General features: G+C 32.0%; 3 non-coding genes across 3 annotated transcripts; 1 reads left to right on the top strand and 2 right to left on the bottom strand.

The window, feature by feature from the left end:
• The first annotated feature begins 932 nt into the window (after nucleotides 1-932).
• Nucleotides 933-1,005, top strand: Trnaf-gaa. The gene has a single exon. It is a non-coding gene; the product is annotated as a tRNA-Phe (tRNA).
• Nucleotides 1,006-3,048: 2,043 nt separating this feature from the next.
• Trnaf-gaa lies at nucleotides 3,049-3,121 on the bottom strand. Its single transcript has one exon. It is a non-coding gene; the product is annotated as a tRNA-Phe (tRNA).
• A 2,394-nt stretch (nucleotides 3,122-5,515) lies between these two features.
• On the bottom strand, nucleotides 5,516-5,588 carry Trnaf-gaa. Its single transcript has one exon. It is a non-coding gene; the product is annotated as a tRNA-Phe (tRNA).
• Between the last annotated feature and the right edge of the window lie 1,912 nt (nucleotides 5,589-7,500).

A 7,500-nucleotide genomic window follows, 5' to 3' on the forward strand; every position in this document is an offset into this window, starting at 1 on the left:
CAGGTGACATAAAAGTAAACACTTCTATGTTCTTAAACTGTCATGAACAAAAATATTATTGGGAATTACTCTAGAATTACCGAATCATCTTTTCCTGTACACCCATTTCAGTGCACCATGAATACGTAAAAATGAGCCTATCCTTTAATTACTTGTCAAGCAATATAAAAAAAAATAATTGTAACTCCTGTACACATGCTTTTTGTTATGCAAGATACCCTTAGCTTTAAATCATTATATATCTAATAATAACACAAAAAATTAGATATCAAAAGTGTCTGCCAGTGTTATCTCACTACTCTATACATCTTTTGTGTGAAATTGATTTTTGAAAAATAATAATAATTAATGAAAAATCAATGATCTGTTATTAAATACCAGTCGACTATTCGGCCGGAAATGGAAAGCGAGAGGAGGTCGAAACAGAGATCAGAAAATATTATGACAAATTACAAAGCACAAAATATCAGAGACAATTTTTAAAGATGGTTTCGACTTAACTTTTCTTTTCTTTTCTTTTCTTTTTTTGACATCACCAGAAATCTTGCAAGCTCCTCTCCCTCTTAATTTTGTGACAAAATTGTATTACATAGTGTAGTTAGCAGTGTAACGTATGTGTGTGCCTGTTGTCGAATATATATATATATATATATATATATATATATGTGTGTGTGTGTGTGTGTGTGTGTGTGTGTGTGTGTGTGTGTGTGTATTTAGAATTAAAAAATATTAATTAAGTATTCATAAAAATAATACGTTATGAAAAATGTTTCTCCAATAAAAAATAAAGAGTATATTTTCTTGTTTTCCGCTGTGTCATATATATAATTTGCAGATTATGATTAACGAACTGAACAAAAAGAAATAGCCATATAACAAAAAATTCAAGCAAATCTTTAATAACTAATAAAGCCAAATTTACATCATCTATCGCCTAGATAGCTCAGTTGGGAGAGCGTTAGACTGAAGATCTAAAGGTCCCCGGTTCGATCCCGGGTCTGGGCACTTTTGAGGGAAATGGACGTAAAACAGATATAACTGAATACCACAGGAACCCCAAGACTGAACAAAGAGTACCTTCATAAAAATAATCAAATAAAAAGGTTTGGAGAATATATATCCGTAAATGAAAAAAATGACGCTGCGGATTTTTGAGTGTTAGTTTACAATAGTATCCCAAACTTTGATGCGATTAAATAACAAATACAGATGTATGCCACGGAAATCCATGATATAAACAAGTAAAAAGTCCACGTCAGAAAATAATCAAATCAAATAGAAATGAGATTACAAAACCGCTCCGGATTTTTATTCTTAATTTTGTAATAAACTGCTGCCATTTAGTAACTAGTTTTACAGATAAAGAATTTTTTTTTTCCAAAGAACAGACATATATATATACATATATACATGTGTATATATATACATGTTTATTTATATATATGTATATATATATATATGTATATATATGTGTGTGTGTGTGTGTATACTATTTCTTCATCCGTGTTCATGTACTAGGGAAAAATACAAAACTTATTGATTAGCTTATGCCATGTGTGTAAGTTGGGATAGTTTCAATCGCTGGTAACTTGAATAAAATATTTTTAGAATAAGAGCAACTGTACAAACCACTAATGATAATATTAATAATAAATATAAAAATTATGAAAATGATAATGATAATCACAAAAATAATAACAATGATAGTGATAATAGTAATAATGACGATGATGATGAAACCAATAATGAGTAATAAAAATAATAACGATACCAATAATAAGAACAAAAGCAAAGACATAATTAATAACAACGCAATGATGAAATTAGTAATGATATCGCTAACAAAACAGAATGTTAATCCATTGCTGACGGGCATGGCATGTACGTACATGCCATGCCCACCTTGAGTTTACTTGTTTAATTGATTTTACACATAGATGGCTACACTTGTACTAAGTCACCAATGAGCCAGTTATGAGTACTGCCTGTCTCGCCCGTTCACCCTTTTCATTGATTTACGAAAATATTTTACGGTATCTTATTTTGCTGTTACTAATGTTTATAACATTATAGTAATTATAATGTCTATAAAAAAAATAACACCATCGATATTCATAGCACTAGTAAAAAATGCGTTTTTCACTCCAATTCAAGGAAAGGTGAAATCAGGTAAGGTCACAAGATCTACTAATCGACTCCTTTGTGGCTAAGCACTAGCAGAGCCATCTATGTACACAGACATTTCACTAAAAATATTTTAAAAATGAGCATAGCATTTTTTAATAAGTTTCCCCGGCGGCAATGAGTTAAACCTACATGTTAGGACCTTTAAGTACCGTGAGAGCAACGACCTTAAAAATTCGGAGACGCTTTCAGGCCCTGGGAGATAAATGCTTGGGTTTATATACTGCGCTAAGGTCAGTCTTAAGCACTTGTTTCTAATCAGAATATTATTCAAATAGCCTGATTTTTTCCGTATATTTATGACAGGCCTGTCAGTAAGTCCAGTGAGCTGGTATGATTCCCTTGTTAATATGAACATGAAAGATATTAAAACATAAAAGAAAAAAAAAAGAAAAAAAAAAGTTGCGTAGAATGATGTATAGTGATTTAGACCAAAACTTGATGGAATTGATTGCCAAGAGACGATATCAATTACTAGGTTGTGTATTTGCGAAGTATAAGTAATTCATACATATTTAATACACTACCGTATCCATATGCTCTTAAAAATGAAAAAAAAAATCAATTTATTACAAATACACGATACGGGAGACAATCCCTTGTTGCGTTAAAGAAGCAATAACAATAGAAAAATACCTTATCACCGTCTTTCAGTAAGTCTCAAAAAGAAAAAGAAAAAATGGAAAATAGATACATACAGAAACAATAACGAGAGTAAAAGAAACCGCGAAAAGCAAATCTTTCATCACTTTTGTTCATTAAGTCTCAAAAAAAGAAAAAAAAGGAAAATAAATACATATAGAGACTGATAACCTGGTAGCGTTCGCCTGCCAGATAATCAGACCGGTTTTCTTTTTTCAAAAGTGCCCAGACCCGGGATCGAACCGGGGACCTTTAGATCTTCAGTCTAACGCTCTCCCAACTGAGCTATCTAGGCTCCATATAAAATGAGTATTTTGTTAATCAAATTATTATATATTGAGAAAAACGGAATTTCTAGTCCCAGACTTATTAATCTTACAAAACACTAACATGTTTACAATGAGCAAGGGGTAGGATATGGAATCTTGCCCCCCCCCCCCATCAATTCAAAAGTGGCCTATGTTAGATTTTTTTTTTTTTTTTTTTTAAGATGTAGTTAGTTAAAACTATGTCAATTAAAAGGTCGTATTACATGACCTTTTGAAGCCCAAATTCTAATGAATTTGTGGGCAGTCTCAGACGAAGCCAGCACTTGAATATTTTTCACTCGTAATATATTTCACGTGGCATTTACATGGCTTGAAGTGACATAGACTGAGGCCCCTTCATTTCCAGACAAGAACCCAAAGTGGAAATCCTTCTCTCAAACAAAGAGCTTCAAGCTGGGGCCACTTTTCCCCCATAAAAGGCCTCAAACAGGGCTCGATACCTCAATTAAGGGCCCACTTTATTAGAATTGGGTTTTTAGGGTTTTGGAACTCTTTTTAAGTAGATTTTTAAAATTTAAAAGGAAATTAATTATTTAACAATACAAAATATCAAAATATTACACTCAAAAAAACATTTAAAAATAATATATGTATGTATATGCATTATACATGTATATGTTTATAAATTTAAATATACATAAACACACACACACGCACGCACGCACGCGCGCACACACACACACACACACACACACACACACACACACGCACACACACACACACACGCACACACACACACACACACATGTATATATGAATATATATATATATATATATATATATATATACATGTGTGCATACATATTATGAACCGTATTCATGTTGACAAATGTAGAAAATGCATGAATGAGAATGAAGATCTTCACAATACAAGAGATGTATTTAACCAGTTTCGATTACATCTCTGTTTTATTATTATTATTATTATTATTATTATTTTATTATTATAATTTTTAATGTTTTCATATCTTTCAAATTCATATCGAGGCAAGCATAGCATCGTACCAGCTCCCCGAACTTGCCGACGGGCCTATTACATATATACGGGTAAAATCGGCCTATTTGAATAATATTCTGATTAGAAAAAAAGATAGTGAGAATTAGTGCTTAAGACTGACCTAAGCGTAGTATATAAACCCAAGCATTTATCTCCCGGGGCCTGAAAGCGTCCCAGAAATTTTAGGCTCGTTGCTCTCGCAGTAAGTAGAGGTCCTAACATGTATTAACATAAATATTCTGTTTTGTTATCGATATTATTACTATTTTCATTATAGCGTTGTTATTTATTATGTCTTTGTTTTTGTTCTTGTTTTCTGTATCGTTATTATTTTTATTACATATCATTATCATTGTTATTACTATTATCACTATCATTGTTATTAACATTTTGATTATCATTATTATCTTTATTGTTACTATTATTATTGGCAATAGTTGCAGTATCATCATTATATTTATTGTTATAAATGGTAAGTAAAGTTTCTATTATTCTGAAATATTTTATGCAAGTTGCCAGCGATTGAAATTATTCCATCTTACGCACATGGTATCAGCTAATCAATAACTTCTGCATTTGTTTCCCTAGTTGTTGAAGAAATAGTGTAAATATATGTGTGTGTGTGTGTTTGTGTGTGTGTGTGTGTTTGTGTGTGTGTGTGTGTGTGTTTGTGTGTGTGTGTGTGTGTGTTTGTGTGTTTGTGTGTGTTTGTGTGTGTGTGTGTGTGTGTTTGTGTGTGTGTGTGTGTGTGTGTTTGTGTGTTTGTGTGTGTTTGTGTTTGTGTTTGTGTGTGTGTGTGTATGTGTGTGTGTGTGTGTGATTTATTTATACATATATATACTTATATATACATATATACATATTGATATATATATGTATATGTGTATATATACACATACTGGAAGGGGGGGGGGGGTAGTGTACTTTTTAGGTGACAATGCAAAGGGAAAAAAGTTTAATCTATTTACACATTATATGAAAAACAAAATTAGCTCATGCAAAGACAATATGTATAGGTAAGATTGCATTATTTAAGCTTACATATTTTCCCATTGCAAGAAATGTTGCAAACCTCGAAAACATACTAAAACATCCAATGAGTTTGTCGGTTAAAAGAGTTATCTGGAAAGTTTTTTTTTTTTTCTCTCTCTCTCTCTTCATCTGCAAAACTAGTTATTAATTGGCATCAAAGTTTGTGATACTAAATTAACACTCAAAAATCCGCAGCGTCTTTTTTTTCATTTACGGACTTATATTCTCCGAACCTTTTAGTTTGATTATTTTTATGAAGGTACTCTTTGTTCAGTCTTGGGATTCCTGTGGTCTGCAATTAAATCTGTTTTACGTCCGTTTCCCTCAAAAGTGCCCAGACCCGGGATCGAACCGGGGACCTTTAGATCTTCAGTCTAACGCTCTCCCAACTGAGCTATCTAGGCGATATGAGTTTTGATTTTGGCTTTATTAGTTATTGAAGATTCGCTTTAATTTTCTGTTATATGTCTATTTCTTTTTGTTCTTCAATTCGTTAATCATAATCTGCGAATTATATATATGACACAGCGGTTAACCGGAAAAGAAGAAAATATGTTCTTGACTTATATTGCCTTTTTATTTAGTGACGATTCACTTCAATTTTCTGATATATTTCTTTTTTGATTTTTTCTTCAGTTCGTTAATTATAATCTCCAAATAATGTCTATGGTGATAATAACAGGAAAACAGGAAAAAATGCTTTCGGTTTTATATTGGAACTTTTTTTTCACAATAATTTTTTCATAAATATTCAATTACTATTTTTAATCCTCTAAAATACTACATAATATCCGACAACAGATACACACACATACATTTGAGTGAATTACACAAAAAAGGGCTCATGATATCAAACATTTAATAACTTTTTTTAATTCGCCATACGATTTGGTATTTATTATCTTCATAATTTTCGTGCCTTAGACTAAAGTTGAGAGGAAGGGGAGCATGATAGAGATCTGCTACCCTATCCCTTTTAAGCTGTCACCAAAAGAAATAATAACAATGATAGATAAATAAATAAAACAAAAAAGGCCCACTATTGCAAAGCCCAAACCATCTGTGAAAATTGCCTCTTGATACTTTGCGCTCTATTATGCTTTTTTGGAATTTTAAAAATCTCTACTTCAATTGCCTCTCGCTTTCCATTTCCGGTCTAGTAGTCAGCTGGATAACTTGTATTTAATAACTGATCAATATCTTTTGATAGCTGCCTTTTTTTTTTTTTTTTTTTTTTTTTTTTTTTTTTTTTTTTTTTTTTTTTTTTTTTTTTTTTAGTTTTTCAATTTCACGGAAACTTTGTATAGACTGAAATTACAATACCAGACCTTTTTGACATCTGATGCCGTCTTTAGAGTTATCTATTTCTCTTATTAGATTTATAATGATATACTTACAGCTGAGGTTATATTGCATATCAAGGAACATGTGTAGAGAAGTTGCAATGAACATAAGACATACTTAATGGCAAATGATCAAAGGATGTTGCAGTAAAATGGGTTTGCAGGACAAGATGATTCGGCAACAGCAGAGTAATTCCTAACAACATTTTTGCTCAAATATCAGCAATCTGGTACCGACATATGAATTAAACTAAACACTAGCAGTATTAGCGATGTCAAGCTTCACGTTTCATTTTAGAAGCGCTGCAAATTTTCTCTTAATTGTCTTTATTGGGAAGGAAGATGCCCTGTAAAAAAAAAAAAAAAAAAGTGTAAACTAGATATTTAAAGGAAAATTTACATACTTTACCTTTTTCTCTTAATAATCTGGAATGATGGCAAATGTTCACGCTTAAGAAAAATAATCTAATTTCATTTTCATATTGAATATTCATACCGTTTTTTTTTATTTTTTTATAAAGGTATTTCCTCACCTTGGAGGCAGGAAATGGTTGCCTGTACGCTCTCATAACCATTTTATTTCTATGTTGTCTGTTAGGATTTAGCAAGGATTGTTTTGGTGAGCTTAGAGCTGGGCTGGATATCCGACTCTTTCTGTACCCATGAATGCGGATTTCATATGGATAACTTAACGGCTGAGTGTACATACCTGTTGGGTAGGGAAGGTAGAGAGAGGAAGAGAAAAAGAAAGAGAGAATATATATATATATAGAAAGAAAGAGATAGAGAGAGAGAGAGAGAGAGAGAGAGAGAGAGAGAGAGATAAGAGACAGAGGGAGAGAGAGAGAGAGAGAGAGAGAGAGAGAGAGAGAGAGAGAGAGAGAGAGAGAGAGAGAGAAAGAGAAAGAGAAAGAGAAAGAGAAAGAGAGAGAGAGAGAAAGAGAGAAAGATAGAGAGAGAGAGAGAGAGAAAG

This window comes from Penaeus chinensis, chromosome 23 (assembly GCF_019202785.1).
Source record: "Penaeus chinensis breed Huanghai No. 1 chromosome 23, ASM1920278v2, whole genome shotgun sequence".
NCBI lineage: Eukaryota > Metazoa > Arthropoda > Malacostraca > Decapoda > Penaeidae > Penaeus > Penaeus chinensis.